Genomic DNA, 18,451 nt, shown 5'->3' with positions numbered 1-18,451 from the left:
CCCTCGTCATCTTACCTGCTTCACAGGCACCGCATAAATGGTCTTTCTTGAACTTGACGCCCTCGATGCCTATGACATGCTTCTTCTTCGCAAGGGTGTGGAGGTTCCTCATGCCAGCATGTCCAAGCCTCCGATGCCATAGCCAGCATTCTGAAGCCTTTGCTAGAAGACATACTGCAAGCTGTGGCCCTGATGAGAAATCTACCACATACAAATCATCTTTTCGATACCCTTCAAACACTAGAGACTTGTCAGATTCCATTAGTACAAGGCAACGATATTTTACAAACATTACGATCATGTTCAAATCGCAAAGCATTGAGACAGACATTAAGTTGAAGCCAAGGGATTCAACAAGCATGACTTTATCCATGTGTTGATCCCTTGAGATTGCAACTCTACCTAGACCCAATACCTTACTTTTACCAGTGTCAGCAAATGTGATGTGGCTCTTGTCGGATGGACGTAAAGTTGAGTCCATAAGAAGACTTCTTTTGCCAGTCATGTGATTTGTACACCCATTGTCAATAATCCATTCTGAAGACGCTGGTGTCATACCCTACAGTGCAGTTAGGGGGATAGGCTTCACCAAGAGCATTGTGAAGCAAAAACATTTGACGAACCAGTGGGTTATGAAAGCTTAGATCCAGGTTAGGACTAATAGGGAGTGTAGCAAGCGATTCAGGTACGAAGTACATAGTAAGACCATTTGGGCATTTGATCTTGCGCCCTACAAGATGTTTAAGGTCCCCAGCAATAGCGTCAGACGATTTTGGTTTTTTGCTGGAGACCTTTCCCTGCAAAAGAGAGTTAAGCCTTCTTAACCACCCACATCTTCAAGGGTGGCTTAGAAGCAATAAGTCTAAGTGCAGCATCTGAGAATTTTGGCTTTGAAGCCTTAGCAAACAGTCTTGCAGGTGGACAATAGTACTCATAAGAATAAGCAGAATAGTTCTTGGTCTTATGAACATGGCGGTTTGATGAACCGCTCTCATATTCATATGCCTGAGTATGGTTTCCTTGCAAAACATTTGCGTTAGTGCGACTCAGGTGAGTCCTCTGTTTGTATGAAGCCTTTGGACCGTATGAAGCCTTTGGTCTGAGATTTGTCTTCTTCAAGTGAGGTGTCATGAAGACATTCACAGGAAGATTTTCCAGACACCTTTTCAGAACCCAGATCTTCTTCATAGGCGGTCCATTCCTGCAGTTAGTACCAATGTACCTGGCAAACACTTCACCATTCTGATTCTTAAACAGTATATAGTTTGCATCAAAGGATTCATAAATGATAATGGGGTTAGCACAAGTGAAGCCAGTTAGATTGGATGGATCTGCTGAAGGTTCCTTTGCAGCAACCCACATGGTTTTGGGGTACTGCTCAGGTTTCCAGTAAGAGCCATCTGCATTCATTTTCCTTATGAACCCTACACCCTCTTTCCTAGGGTTTCGGTTCAGAATCTGCTTTTTCAGGACATCACATAGCGTCTGATGCCCTTTAAGGCTTTTGTACATCCCTGTTTCAAGAAATGTCTTCAACCTAGTATTCTCATCAGCAATAGCGGTGGTATCCTCAACAGAGGGGTTAGTTACCGCATCAACAGTTGAAGATATTGCAACAGCAGTAGCAGTAGAACATTTAGCAACAGAAGTAGCATTATCACGCTCAATGCATTTAAGACATGGTGGTTCAAATCCTTCCTGAGCGAGACTGATCTGTTTGGCGCGAAGTGACTCGTTTTCCGTTTGAAGATCTTCATGAACCTCTCTCAATTTCTCAAGATCTTGCTTCCTTTGAAGATAATCATACGAAAGCTTTTCATGAGTTGTTGAGAGAGTTTCATGACGATTTTCAAGTTCCTGATACTTAACGTGAAGATTTTTTATGTCTTCAATTAAGGATTCAGATCGAGTCATTTCAGCACCCAACAGATCATCGCTTCTGTCTAACAGTTTTTGAATATGTTCCATAGCTTTCTGTTGTTCAGTTGCAATTTTAGCAAGTGTTTTGTAGCTAGGTTTTGAAACACAATCAGAGTCATCGTCACTAGATGTTTGATAGTGAGTAGTGCATGTGTTTACCTTGGCACTGTGTGCCATGAAGCAGTAGGTATAAGCAGAGTAGTCCTTGTCATTTGCATCGGTGTCGGTGAAGAAGTCATTGTCTTCAGTGTTGAAGATGGACTTGGCAACGTATGCTGTAGCCAGACTTGCGACACCTGAGTCGGATTCCTCTTCAGACTCCACCTCTGCCTCCTCAGAAGCGGACTCCTCCTCTGAATCCATTTCCTTGCCAACAAACGCACGTGCCTTGCCAGATGAGCTCTTCTTGTGTGATGAAGACTTTGAGGAAGACTTGGAAGAAGACTTTGAGTATTTCTTCTTCTTCTTCTTGTCGTCAGAGTCATATTCCTTGCTCTTCTTCTTCTTTTTGTTCTCATTGTCCCACTGTGGACACTCAGAGGTGAAGTGGCCAAGTTTCTTGCACTTGTGACATGTTTTCTTCTTGTAGTCATGAGCAGGAGCTTCATCATTCCTTGAACTTGATCGGGAAGACTTTCTGAAACCTTTCTTCTTCGTGAATTTTTGGAACTTCTTGACAAGCATAGCAAGTTCCCTTCCAATGTCTTCAGGATCATCAGAACTACTATCAGATTCTTCTTCAGATGAGGAGACAGCTTTTGCCTTTAAGGCACGAGTTCGCCCATAGTTTGGACCGTAGATATCTCTTTTCTCCGAAAGCTGAAACTCATGTGTGTTGAGCCTCTCAAGTATGTCAGACGGATCGAGTGTCTTGAAATCAGGACGTTCTTGGATCATCAGGGCCAGGATGTCAAACGAACTATCAAGTGATCTCAGCAGCATCTTGACGACTTCGTGTTTGGTAATCTCAGTGGCGCCGAGGGCTTGAAGCTCATTTGTGATGTCAGTGAGTCGGTCAAATGTATGCTGGACATTCTCATTGTCATTTCGCTTGAAGCGGTTGAAGAGGTTGCGAAGGACACTGATTCTTTGATCTCTCTGGGTTGAGATGCCTTCACTGACCTTGGAGAGCCAGTCCCAGACCAGCTTGGATGTCTTCAAAGCACTCACACGGCCATACTGTCCTTTGGTCAGATGACCATAGATGATGTTCTTGGCAGTAGAGTCCAGTTGAACGAATTTCTTGACATCAGCAGCAGTGACACCTTCTCCAGCCTTGGGAACGCCATTCTCGACGACATACCATAGGTCGACGTCAATGGCTTCAAGATGCATACGCATCTTATTCTTCCAGTAGGGATATTTAGTTTCATCGAAGACGGGGCACGCAGCGGAGACTTTGATTATCCCTGCAGTCGACATAACTAAAACTCCAGGTGGTTAAACTGAATCACACAGAACAAGGGAGCACCTTGCTCTGATACCAATTGAAAGTGCGTTATATCGACTAGAGGGGGGTGAATAGGCGATTTTTATGAAAGTCTTCAAAACGTGGAAGTTATGAAGACAAACAGTAGAGATATGCCTATTACTATGCAGCGGAAGTTAGACTACACTAGGCAAGCCATGGTCAAGTATCAACAGAGTGAAAGCACAGTGACAAATAGCTGTAGTGTAATAAGGATCAGGTAGGAAGATATTATGAAGCCAAACAGATCATACACTCACGTTGTGAAGACAAAAGATAGAACAGACATGCTATGACTTCACAATGAGTGATCAGTAAGTAAAAGGAAGTGAAGATGAAACCAGTGACTCGTTGAAGACAATGATGTGTTGGACCAGTTCCAGTTGCTGTGACAACTGTACGTCTGGTTGGAGCGGCTAGGTATTTAAACCTTAGGACACACAGTCCTGGACACCCAGTCCTGAACAAGCAGCTCAGGACACCCAGTCCTCACCGTATTCTCCTTGAGCTAAGGTCACATAGACCTCGCCCAATCACTCTGGTAAGTCTTCAAGGTAGACTCCCGAACCTTCACAGACTTCGTTCACTGGCAATCCACAATGTCTCTTGGATGCTCTGAACGCGACGCCTAACCGTCTGGAGGATGCACAGTCCTCAAGTGTAATAAGTCTTCAGATCACACAGACAAGAAGACTTAAGTGATGCCCAATTCTCTCTGGCTCTGGTGGTTAGGGCTTTATCCTCACAAGGAATTCTCTCTCAAAGGCTTCGAGGTGGGTTGCTCTCAAACGACAAAAGCCGTACTTTCTATCTGAGCAGCCAACCATTTATGGTTGTAGGGGGTGGACTATTTATAGCCACTTGGCAACCCGACCTAATTTGTCCGAAATGACCCTGGGTCACTAAGGAACTGACACGTGTCCCAACGGTCAGATTTCAAACTCACACGGCAACTTTACTTGCGCTACAAGCAAAGCTGACTTGTCCGGCTCTGGACAAGATTCACTCTCATTGTCTTCACTTGAAGACATAGGTTTTTGGTTTAGGCATCACTTCAGTCATTCTGACTGGTTCTCTTAGACCCCACCTAACAGTACGGTGGTTCCTATGACTCAACACAAAAGAAAAAGAACTATGAAAGATCTAAGTCTTCGAGCTCCATAGGCTTCATATCGTGTCTTCTCTTGTCATAGTCTTCAATGTGAATATCTTCATATACCACCTTTGACTTCAATGTCTTCATACATTTTTAGGGGTCATCTCTGGTAGTAAAACCGAATCAATAAGGGACTTCTACCTGTGTTATCCTGCAATTCTCGCAAACACATTAGTCCCTCAACTAGGTTTGTCGTCAATACTCCAAAACCAACTAGGGTTGGCACTAGATGCACTTACAAAGCTGAAATCTTATTAAATAATATGTTGATAAATGAAAATAATTGGACACCTCCGGAGCCAATTCCTGAGCCTATTCCAAAACCAACTCCGAAGAAGAGGGGTATTCTATTTCTCAGTCCTGAAGATATGCAAGAGGCAAAGAAATCTATGAAAGAAAAAGGTATTAAAGCTGAAGATGTTAAGAATTTACCTCCTATTGAAGAAATACATGGTCTTAATTTACTACCTGTTGAAGAAACATATAATCCAAATCGTTCTCCTATTGAAGAAACTCATGGTCTTGATAACCCGACACAGGTAGTAAAGGTAAATTCTCTCTTCAGATATGATAAAGCTGAAATCCCATTTACTAAATTTGCTAGCCCATGCTTAGATGAGTTTGATAAATTTATGGCTAAGCAAGAAGATTTTAATGCTTATTTTGGTAGACAATTCAAATACAATTCAAATATGCTTGAACACTTGGGTGATTATATGGCTAATGTTAAAGGTGAACTTAAACTTATTAGTAAACATGCTTCTATGGTTACCACTCAAGTAGAACAAGTACTTAAAGCTCAAAATGACTTGCTCAATGAATTGAATAGTAAAAATAATGATAATGCTGTTAGAGTGGCTACTAGAACTGGTAGAATGACTCAGGAACCTTTGTATCCTGAAGGCCATCCTAAGAGAATTGAGCAAGTTTCTTAGAGAAATAATATAGATGCACCTAGTCCTTCTAAAAGGAAGAAAAAGAAAAATGATAGGACTTTTCATGCTTCTAGTGATCCTATTGTTACAACACCTGAGAATCCAAATGATATTTCTATTTCTGATGCTGAAACACAATCTGGTAATGAACCTGAAACTAGTGGTAATGTTAATGATAATGTTCATAATGATGCTCAACCTAGTAATGATAATGATATAGAAATTGAACCTGTTGTTGATCTTGATAACCCACAATCAAAGAATCAACGTTATTATAAGAAAGACTTTGTTGCTAGGAAACATGGTAAAGAAAGAGAGCCTTGGGTTCAGAAACCCATGCCTTTTCCTCCCAAACCATCCAAGAAAAAGGATGATGAGGATTTTGAGCGCTTTGCTGAAATGATTAGACCTATCTTTTTGCGTATGCGATTAACTGACATGCTCAAAACCAATCCTTATGGTAAGTACATGAAAGATATCATTACAAATAAAAGAAAGATACCGGAAGCTGAAATTTCCACCATGCTTGCTAATTATACTTCTAAAGGTGGAATACCAAAGAAACTTGGAGATCCCGGTGTACCAACTATACCATGCTCCATTAAAAGAAATTATGTTAAAACTGCTTTATATGATCTTGGAGCCGGTGTTAGTGTTATGCCTCTCTCTTTATATCTTAGACTTGATTTGAATAAGTTGACACCTACTGAAATATCTTTGCAAATGGATGATAAATCAACTGCTATACCTGTCGGTATTTGTGAGGATGTGCCTGTTGTAGTTGCAAACGTTACTGTTTTAACGAACTTTGTTATTCTTGATATTCCCGAGGACGATAGTATGTCTATTATTCTTGGAAGACCCTTTTTGAATACTGCAGGGGCTGTTATTGATTGCACTAAAGGCAATGTCACTTTTCATGTTAATGGTAATGAGCATACAGTACACTTTCCGAGGAAACAACCTCAAGTTCATAGTATCAACTCTATTGGAAAAATTCCATCGATTATATTTGGAGGTTTTGAATTTACTCTTCCTACTATCAAGAAGAAATATGATATTCTTATTATTGGGGATGTGCATATCCCCGTTGAGGTAACATAGTGTTATTCGAAATTTTCCGGTTCCATGTTATTCGGAATGAGTTCGTTAACAAGACTTGATCAACCTTATTAGAGGATTCCTTTTGATGACAATGAGATGGATGAAACTAGAAGGCACAACCTTCTGTACCCCACTTTTACTTTCTGTTATTTATATTAAATAAAATAAAAATAAATATTTTTCTCTCTGTTATCTGATTATCGTGCAATATAAAAATACCTCAAAAATAAAAGTTCTCCAAATGCCCTGAAATTTAAATATGATTTTTTCTAGAATATTTGGCACTAACACAACAGGGGGGTCAACCACCTGCCCATGAGGGTGGAGGGCGCGCCCTGTTGGGGAACGTAGCAATTTCAAAATTTTCCTACGCACACGCAAGATCATGGTGATGCACAACAACGAGAGGGGAGAGTGTTGTCCACGTACCCTCGTAGACCGAAAGCGGAAGCGTTAGCATAACGCGGTTGATGTAGTCGTACGTCTTCACGATCCGACCGATCAAGTACCGAACGCACGGCACCTCTGAGTTCTGCACACGTTCAACCTGATGACGTCCCTCGAACTCCGATCCAGCTGAGTGTTGAGGGAGAGTTTCGTCAGCACGACGGCGTGGTGATCATGATGATGTTCTACCGACGCAGGGCTTCGACTAAGCACCGCTACGATATGATCGAGGTGGATTATGATGGAGGGGGGCACCGCACACGGCTAAGAGATCAATTGTTGTGTCTATGGGGTGCCCCTGGCCACGTATATAAAGGAGTGAAGGAGGGGAGGGGCCGGCCCTCTCTATGGCGCACCCTAGGGGACTCCTACTCCCACCGGGAGTAGGATTCCCCCTTTCCTAGTAGAACTAGGAGCCCTTCCAAGTACTAGGAGTAGGAGGGAAGGAAATGGAAGGGAAAAGGAGAAGGGAAGGGGGCACCCCCCCTCCCTAGTCCAATTCAGACCAGCCCATGGGGAGGGGTGCGGCCACCCTTTGAGGCCTTTCTCTCCATTCCCGTATGGCCCATTAAGGCCCAATACGAATTCCAGTAACTCCCCGGTACTCTCGAGAATACCCGAATCACTCGGAACCTTTCCGATGTCCGAATATAGTCTTCCAATATATCGATCTTTACGTCTCGACCATTTCGAGACTCCTCGTCATGTCCCCGATCTTATCCGGGACTCCGAACTCCTTCGGTACATCAAAACACATAAACTCATAATATAACCGTCATCGAACTTTAAGCGTGCGGACCCTACGGGTTCGAGAACTATGTAGACATGACCGAGACACGTCTCCGGTCAATAACCAATAGCGGAACCTGGATGCTCATATTGGCTCCTACATATTCTACGAAGATCTTTATCGGTCAAACCGCATAACAACATATGTTGTTCCCTTTGTCATCGGTATGTTACTTGCCCGAGATTCGATCGTCGGTATTATAGCGACCCAACATCAGATGGTCAAGTCTCTGTGCTTCAGTGTCATCCCTGGATCGGTAATGCTGTCACACACAGTAATCAAGGATTTATAACAGAGTAGCAATCACACACTTATTACATCGAAAAGTCTCCAAAGAGAACTTATTACAATAATATGGCTTAAGGCCATCTAATGCGATAACAGCGGAAGGCTTGGAAGATAAGGTAAGTCCATCAACTCCAACGGCATAGCTGAGCTGCACGGCAACGACCTAACGAACCTTACTCCTCGTCTGAAAAGTGTGCAACATAATATGTTGCAGCCCGAAAACCGGTCAGCACATGGAATATGCTGGCAATGTAACACAGTAAAGCAGAAACAGAATAATGCTATCACTACATGCATATATGGCTGGTGGAAAGCTCTATGGTTACAGTTTTTGCGAAAAGCCAATTTTTCCCTACAACAAAGGAATAGATTTTTATTTAACTATCATGGTGGTTGAAACATCATTGAGAAGGTACCCCCAACTCAATCCCAATTGAAGTGATTAACAACCCAACAATATTAATTAAACATGGTGAGATACATGTGATAACCCAAGTACTAGATACTCAAGAATTGTCCATAACCGGGGACACGGCTAACCATGATTAGATTGTACACTCTGCAGAGGTTTGCGCACTTTTCCCCACAAGACTCGATCGCCTCCGTTAGATTTCTCGCACTACAGTGTGTTTGAGAAACGGATGACCGAGACACAGTCTTTCAGAAACGTTAACTCTCTACTCCGGATAGACCATACCAAACCTACAAAACCCACTACCTACTGATCTACCTCTTCAAGAGCTTCGCGTAACTTACTCAACTATGCTAGAGCCCATAATAGCTTGTGGCTGCACACGGAAGTTTCTAGCATGAATCATCTCAGTTCCCTTTTAGCCTGGGTGGCGGTCCATAGGAAGATCACACGGATACCCCGGGATTTCCAAAAAAATAGACAACACTGGGTTCCCCAGGTGCCTCAATCCACCTAGTTGTTTGATTAAGTTGCCACCTTAAGTTGAACCATTAATTAACAATCTCACAGCTGTCATGAAATTCACTCAAACCCAAACCACGTCTACGAGCATAGCATAGCAATATAAGCAATACGTAGGAGTAACTCCCAAGGGTTTGAATATAACAGGGCAATAGGTTCTACCTCAGCAACTACTTCCCAACCCACAAGTTAATGACATCCTAATCATGCAATGTTTGAGGATTGGAACTAATGCATAAAAACTGGGTAGTAATGGGATATGATCAAAGTGTTACTTGCCTTGCTGACGATCCGCGAATCCTAGAGACTCGTAGTAACACGCTTCGCACTCCAGGAATTCTATCGCAAGCAAACAATAACATACATAAGTAACAAGCAACGATGCACAAGCAAAACTAAAATAAGAGAGGTTGACCAGAAAGTTCAACTTAAGAACTCCGGTACGCAAAAAGAATCAAATCAAACGGAGCAACGAAACTCAAACGGCGAAAGAAAGAAGCTTCATTTACTAATCTGAAACTAGGTTAAATTTTACAGTAACAAAAACTTGTTTGAGTTGATTAAATGGAAAGAGGGTTTCAGGACGAAACTCCAGGCGCTTGAATCGCCTGATTCCGACTAACGAGCGAAAAGATAAATAGAAACTAAGATCGGATCAGAAATCGCGATCAGAAAAATCGTGGAATAAATCCGATAAAAGAAAACTGACGAACGGACTAACGAACGAGCGTTCGTTAGCTGTATCTAATGGGCGAAGAACCGTTCATGAAAACGAACGTTTGGACGAACGTCCGCTAACTAGAAGAACCGAGAAAAACCGGCGAAACCAAAAAAATGGATCTAGGGTTTCTAAAAAACCCGAATGGTCTTTATAAAAAAACCAGCGGCGGGGCGCGGCGGCTACCTCCGGCGAGAGGTCCGGCGAGGCGAGGCAGCAGCGGGGCGGCGGCTTGCGGGGCAGCGGCGCAAGCGGCGGCGGCGGCTAGGCGGCGCGGGCGGCGGGCTAGGCGGCGCGGGCGGCGGTGGTGCGGTGGGGTGTTGGGGCGGCGGGGCGGCGGTATATAAAGGGCGGGGCGGGGCGGCTTGGAGGAGGGGGCAAGGTGCGGCGGCGGAGAGGAGTCCGGCTCGGACTCCTAGTCCGAGTCGGCGGCAGCGGCGGCGGCCTGGCACGGCTGGGCCTTAGGCCCAGTCGGCGCGGGAACCCTTTTTTTTAAAAAAAAATCGCCGACCGAAATAAAATCCAAAAAATAAAAAAAACCTAAAAATGCCAAAATAAATTTTCACCGTCTAAATAAAATATTTAGGACGAGTTGAACATTTTCTTGGCCCTAAAATGCAATTTTGAAAAACATGCAATTTTTCTAATGCAAACAAAATCCGAATAAAACCAAATAAAATCCAATAAATGATTTTAATATTTTTCCTCCGATATTTCAATTATTTTGGAGAAGTCATATTATCTCCACTCATTTTATTTAATATGAAATATTTCTCGGAGAGGAAAAAATTATTAAAATCAAAATCCTCGTTTCATTATTTGATAAAAGTCAAATATGAAAATCGGAATATCCCCAACTCTCTCCGTGGGTCCTTGAGTTGCTTAGGATTTCGAGGATTGCGGAATGGAAATGCAATAAATCATGATATGCATGGATGATCTGTGTATAACATTCCAAATTGAAAATTTGGGATGTTACAAACCTACCCCCCTTAAGATGAATCTCGCCCTCGAGATTTGGGTTGGCTAGAAAATAGGTATGGGTGGTCTTTGCGGAGATCATCCTCTCGTTCCCAGGTAGCTTCATCCTCGGTATGGTGGCTCCACTGAACTTTACAAAACTTGATAACCTTACTGCGGGTGACTCTGCTGGCAAACTCAAGAATCTTAACTGGTTTTTCCTCGTAGGTCAAATCACTGTCCAACTGAATCGCCTCCAGGGGTACTGTATCTCTTAATGGTATATCAGCCATCTCAGCATGACACTTCTTCAGCTGTGAAACGTGGAACACATCGTGGACTCCTGACAATCCCTCAGGTAACTCCAACTTGTAGGCAACTTCTCCCATCCGTTCCAAAATGCGATACGGTCCTACAAATCTCGGGGCTAACTTTCCTTTAACTCCAAAACGTTTCACTCCTCGCAAGGGTGATACTCGCCGATATGCTCTGTCTCCAATTTCGTAGGTTACCTCCTTGCGTTTTGAGTCTGCATAACTCCTGCCTGGACTGAGCAATCTTCAGTCGATCTCAGATCAACTTTACCTTCTCCTCAGATTCTTTAATCAAGTCTGGTCCAAACAACTGTCGGTCTCCTACCTCATCCCACATCAACAGTGTTCTGCACCTGCGTCCATACAGGGCTTCAAACGATGCCATCTTCACACTGGCTTGGTAGCTATTGTTGTATGAGAACTCTGCATACGGCAAATTGTCATCCCAACTAGATCCATAATCTAGCGCACAGGCTCTCAACATGTCCTCCAAAATTTGATTGACTCTCTCAGTCTGTCCATCTGTCTGCGGGTGAAACGCTGTACTGAACTCCAACCTCGTTCCCAAAGTCTGGTGTAACTGATGCCAAAACTTTGAAGTAAATTGTGTTCCTCGATCTGATACGATGGTCCTCGGAACTCCATGCAGACATACGATCCTGGACATATAGATCTTGGCCAACTTTGCACTAGTATAGGTGGTTTTCACTGGGATGAAGAGGGCTACTTTGGTCAAACGATCAACTACTACCCATATGGAATCATATCCTGCTTCAGTCTTGGGTAATCCGGTGACAAAGTCCATGCCAAGTTTATCCCACTTCCATTTGGGTATCGGCATAGGCTGTAACAGTCCTGCTGGCTTCTGATGTTCTGCCTTAACTCTCTGACATACATCACATACGGCTACATACTCGGCAATATCCTTCTTCATACTAGTCCACCAGAAACGTTCCTTCAAATCCAAATACATCTTGGTGTTTCCGGGGTTTATCGAGTATGGTGAGTCATGGGCCTCTTGAAGTATTAACTTCCTGATCTCCTAGTTATTGGGCACATAAACTCGGTCCTCAAACCATAGGGTATCGTGCTCATCTTCATGAAAACGTTTGGCCTTTCCCTTGCCCATCTTCTCCTTTATCTCGGCAATCTCTTTGTCATCCTTCTAAGCTTCCCGAATTTTGTCCAGCAATGTCGACTGGACCTCCATTGTTGCAATGAACCTTCTAGGTACAATCTCTAACCGAAGTTCCATGATGTCCTTTGCTAATTCCTTCGGCAGTCCTTTACTTTCAAGGATATTAGCATAACTCTTCCAACTCAATGCGTCTGCTACGACATTGGCCTTTCCTGGATGATAGTGTAGCTTCATGTCATAATCCTTTATAAGCTCCAACCATCTCCTCTACCTAAGGTTCAGCTCCTTCTGGGTGAAGATGTACTTCAAACTCTTGTGATCCGTGTACACATCACAATGGTTTCCAATAAGTTAAAGTCTCCAAGTCTTCAACGCATGCACTACAGCTGCTAGCTCCAAATCATGCGTAGCATAATTCAACTCATGAGGTTTTAGTTGTCGTGAGGCATACGAAACAACTCTTCTGTCCTACATAAGCACACATCCAAGTCCTAAGCGAGAGGCGTCGCAATACACTTGGAATTCCTTATGTATATCTGGCAGTACTAGCACTGGGGCTGTAGTCAAACGTTTCTTCAACTCCTGGAAACTTGCTTCACAATCTTCTGTCCATTTAAACTTGGTATCCTTCTTCAACAATTCAGTCATTGGTTTTGCAATCTTGGAAAAATTCTCAATGAATCTCCGGTAGTATCCTGCGAGTCCTAGAAAACTGCGGATCTCGCTAACTGAGGTGGGTGCCGACCATTTAGTGATTGAATGAACCTTACTGGGGTCTACTGCTATACCTTCTCCTGATATAACATGTCCAAGGAATCCGACTTCCTTCAGCCAAAACTCGCATTTGCTAAACTTAGCATACAACTGGTGTTCCCTGAGCTTCTCGAGAACTAAACGCAAATGCTCTTTGTGCTCCTCCTCGTTCTTCGAGTATACCATGATATCATCAATAAACACCACAACAAACTTGTCCAAATACTCCATGAACACCTTGTTCATCATGCTCATGAAATAGGCAGGGGCATTAGTCAGTCCAAACGACATGACCGTGTACTCGTATAATCCATATCGCGTTGTGAACTCTGTCTTTGGTATGTCCTTATCTCGTATCTTCAACTGATGATATCCTGATCATAAATCGATCTTTGATAACACTTTAGCTCCTTGCAACTGATCAAACAGATCGTTGATCATCGGCAGTGGGTACTTGTTCTTTATCGTCACTTCATTCAAGGCTCGATAATCAACAACCATCCTTAGGGATTTATCTTTCTTCTCAACCAAAAGTACTGGGGCTCCCCAAGGTGATGAACTCCTTCGGATGTATCCTTTCTCCAATAACTCCTTGATATATTTCTTAATTTCCTCCAGATCATTCGCGGGCATCTGGTAGGGTCTCTTGGATATTGGTCCTGTTCCTGGTAACAGCTCTATCAAAAACTCAATATCTCTGTCCGGTGGCATGCCTGGTAACTCCTCTGGGAAAACATCCGGGTAATTCTTTACTACCGGCACTTCCTCCTGAACAACTCCCGTAAGGGCATTCACTTGGCTCCTTTTAGGAACATGCCTAGACACATACTTAATCCTTTTTCCCTCCGGGGTGGTGAGATAAATTGACTTACTCGCACAGTCAATGCTTCCTCCATACTTTGACATCCAGTCCATACCCAATATCACATCCAATCCTTGCGACTCCAAGATAATTTGGTCGGACGGAAACACATGTGTGCCAATGGTTAAGGGTATCTGGTCACACCATCGGATAGCCATATATTCTGCTCCGTGTGAACTCACTAAAAGAGGGGTCCTAAGGGTTTGGGAGGGTAATTTAAACTTATCCACAAATCCCCTTGATATGTATGAATGCGATGCACCAGTATCGAAAAGAACAAGAGCGGTAAATGACTTAACCCAAAACTTACCTATTATCGCGTCCGGCTGCTCTTCAACCTCCTCCACGTTAACGTGGTTCACTTGTCCTTTGTTAAATGGATTGGGCTTCTTCCCAGCGCTTCCATTTCCGTTTCCATTCCTTCCTTCGGGGCAATCATTGGCATAGTGCCCTGTCTTCCCGCACTTAAAATAGGTAACCTGACTTAAGTCTCTTTTGGCGGGAGTGGACGGGTTGGAGCGGTTCTGATTGTTGTTAGCTCCGTTCCCATTCTTAGCACCACTGTGGTTATGTGATCCTCCTCCAGTGTCGTTGTGACCTCCATGGTTATGAACAAGTCCTCCCAAGTTCGGGGTTAGGCGAGGCTTTTGCTGAGCTCCTGAGTTATACTTCCCTTGTCCATACTTTCTCTTACGGCTCTCAATCTGCTGCTGTTTCCCTTCAATCATAAGAGCCTTATCAACCAACTCCTGGTAGTTGTTGAAGGTTGCTACCATCAACTGCATGCTCATCTCATCATTCAGCCCTTCCATAAACTTCTCTTGCTTCGCGGCATCTGTGGCCACATCATCAGGGGCGTAGCGTGATAACTTGCTAAACTCATCCACGTACTGAGCCACAGTACGGTTCCCCTAGCGTAGGTTGCGAAACTCCCGCTTCTTCATTTGCATAGCTCTAGTGGAGACATGGGCTGTGCAGAAAGCTTGCTGAAACTGGTCCCAAGTGACATTGGCTATAGGAAAAGTGGCTGTGTAATTCTCCCACCATGAGGGTGCTGGTCCATCCAATTGATGTGCGGAAAAGTGCACCTTCTCAGCATCTGTGCAACCTGCGGTGGTCAACTCCCTTCCAATACGGCGTAGCCAATCATCAGCAACTATAGGCTCGGTGCTACTGGAAAACACCGGCGGCTGTAACCTTAGAAAACGGGCTAGGTTGTCCACTGGCGGTGGGTTGTTGTTGTTGTTGTTACCCTGGTTCTGAACTAGCAATTGCATCAAAGCATTCTGCTACTGGATCAACTGGGTGAGCTCCGGCGGGAAAGCAAAACCGGGGTCACGTCTCGGAGGCATCTGATGGGTTTAGATGGAAGAGATTAGAATAGAAAAGGGGTCTAATGAGAAGGCACTACCCATATGCACATGAGACAAACACAATCATTTCACTCAATCAATCAAGCAAGGGCATACAAACGGTCTAGAACTATCGCAAAAGTGCTCCCTACTACTATATACATGGGGAAAATACTACTAATATATGGTAGTCATCTAGAAATTTTGATCGGTGGAAGACTCCATGATGTCTGCTCCAGCTTCGTCTTCAAAGTCATCATCACTAGGGTCGGAGTCGGTGTCGTCGATGATGATGTAGTCCTCGGGGCGTATTTCCTCGGGTTCTTCTTCTTCTATTGGTGCTGGTCCTCCCATGAATACTCCGATCTTCTTGACTAGGTTGTCATTCTTCTCCAGTAGTGTCTTGATTTCCTCCTCATATCCATCACGGGTAAACTTGAGTTCTTCCTCCAGTTCGATGATCCTAGTCTTCGCCTTCTTCAAGTCCATCATGTCCGCACACATCTGGTTCTCCTGACGTCAAATGTGCTGGTTTAAGTCCTGGATGAAAGCTGCAATGGATCTATCCTTCTTAGTGCTGATTACTTCCCATTGCTAGTCTCGGCGCCCACATATCTGGTAAATAGTGTCCTTAAGCTCCCTGTTGTAAACTTCTCCAATGCGTCCCATGGTGATGTGAGCTGCCATACTCTTTCCTAAACTCCAGGTTGGTGCGTCGAAGGAAAATTCTATGGGTTTAGAGGTTGGCGAGAACGTCCTTCCTGGAACTTGTACTTGAATCATCCCGCGCTCTTCTTCTGGTAAAGTGGCGTTGTACGTCCCGGTGAAGCTTGGTATTTCAATATTCAAGTACCTAGTGACTTCCTTCAAGTGGCGTCCAAAAGGTGTGTCTTCATTCGGTTGTGCAAACTTGTTCTTCTTCTCCGTCATCCTAAAGAGTAGAAAATGGAGAGGAGTCAGAAATGAGTAGAGAAGTGTGACCTAGGGTTTATCTTAGTGGTCGTGTCCTACACTCAGCATGTGCTCTGATACCATCTTGTAGCGACCCGACCTCAGATGGTCAAGTCTCTGTGCTTCAGTGTCATCCCTGGATCGGTAATGCTGACACACACAGTACTCGAGGATTTATAACAGAGTAGCAATCACACACTTATTACATCGAAAAGTCTCCAAAGAGAACTTATTACAATAATATGGCTTAAGGCCATCTAATGCGATAACAGCGGAAGGCTTGGAAGATAAGGTGAGTCCGTCAACTCCAATGGCATAGCTGAGTTGCACGGCAACGACCTAATGAACCTTACTCCTCGTCTAAAAAGTCTACAACATAATACGTTGCAGCCCGAAAACCAGTCAGCACATGGAATATGCTGGCAATGTAACACAGTAGAGCAGAAACAGAATAATGCTATCACTACATGCATATATGGCTGGTGGAAAGCTCTATGGTTACAGTTTTTTCGAAAAGCCAATTTTTCCCTACAACAAAGGAATAGGTTTTTATTTAACTATCATGGTGGTTGAAACATCATTGAGAAGGTACCCCCAACTCAATCCCAATTAAAGTGATTAACAACCCAACAATATTAATTAAACATGGTGAGATACATGTGATAACCCAAGTACCTGATACTCAAGAATTGTCCATAACCGGGGACACGGCTAACCATGATTAGATTGTACACTCTGTAGAGGTTTGCGCACTTTTCCCCACAAGACTCGATCGCCTCCGTTAGATTTCTCGCACTACAGGGTGTTTGAGAAACGGATGACCTAGACACAGTCTTTCAGAAACGTTAACTTTCTACTCCGGGTAGACCATACCAAACCTACAAAACCCAATACCTGCTGATCTACCTCTTCAAGAGCTTCGCGTAACTTACTCAACTATGCTAGAGCCCATAATAGCTTGTGGCTGCACACGGAAGTTTCTAGCATGAATCATCTCAGTTCCCTTTTAGCCTGGGTGGCGGTCAATAGGAAGATCACACGGATACCCCGGGATTTCCAAAAAAAACAGACAACACTGGGTTCCCCAGGTGCCTCAATCCGCCCAGTTGTTTGATTAAGTTGCCACCTTAAGTTGAACCATTAATTAACAATCTCACGGCTATCATGAAATTCACTCAAACCCAAACCACGTCTACGAGCATAGCATAGCAATATAAGCAATACGTAGGAGTAACTTCCAAGGGTTTGAATATAACAGGGAAATAGGTTCTACCTCAGCAACTACTTCCCAACCCACAAGTTAATGACATCCTAATCATGTAATGTTTGAGGATTGGAACTAATGCATAAAAACTGGGTAGTAATGGGATATGATCAAAGTGTTACTTGCCTTGCTGACGATCCGTGAATCCTAGAGACTCGTAGTAACACGCTTCACACTCCGGGAATTCTATCGCAAGCAAACAATAACATACATAAGTAACAAGCAACGATGCACAAGCAAAACTCAAATAAGAGAGGTTGACCAGAAAATTCAACTTAAGAACTCTGGTACGCAAAAAGAATCAAATCAAACGGAGCAACGAAACTCAAATAGCGAAAGAAAGAAGCTTCGTTTACTAATTTGAAACTAGGTCAAATTTTACAGTAACAAAAACTTGTTTGAGTTGATTAAACGGAAAGAGGGTTTCAAGACGAAACTCCACGCGCTTGAATCGCCTGATTCCGACTAACGAGCGAAAAGATAAACAAAACTAAGATCGGATCAGAAATCACGATCAGAAAAATCGCGGAATAAATCCGATAAAAGAAAACTGACGAACGGACTAACGAACGAGCGTTCGTTAGCTGTATCTAACGGGCGAAGAACCGTTCATTAAAACGAACGTTCAGACGAACGTCCGCTAACTAGAAGAACCGAGAAAACCCGGTGAAACCAAAAAAACGGATCTAGGGTTTCTAAAAAACCGAACGGTCTTTATAAAAAAACCGGCGGCGGGGCGCGGCAGCTACCTCCTGCGAGAGGTTCGGCGAGGCGAGGCAGCAGCGGGGCGGTGGCGCAAGCGGCGGCGGCGGCTAGGCGGCGCGGACGGCTGGCTAGGCGGCGCGGGCGGCGGTGGTGCGGTGGGGTGTTGGGGCGGTGGTATATAAAGGGCGGGGCGGGGCGGCTTGGAGGAGGGGGCAAGGCGCGGAGACGGAGAGGAGTCCGGCTCGGACTCCTAGTCCGAGTCGGCGGCGGAGGCGGCGGAGGCGGCCTGGCGCGGCTGGGCCTTAGGCCCAGTCGGCGCGAGAACCCTTTTAAAAAAAAATTCGCCGACCGAAATAAAATCCAAAAAAATAAAAAAATCTAAAAATGCCAAA

Source organism: Triticum urartu, chromosome 6A (genome assembly GCF_056163025.1).
Source record: "Triticum urartu cultivar PI428250 chromosome 6A, HENAU_Tu73, whole genome shotgun sequence".
Lineage (NCBI taxonomy): Eukaryota > Viridiplantae > Streptophyta > Magnoliopsida > Poales > Poaceae > Triticum > Triticum urartu.
Note: the sequence above shows the minus strand (reverse complement) of the source record.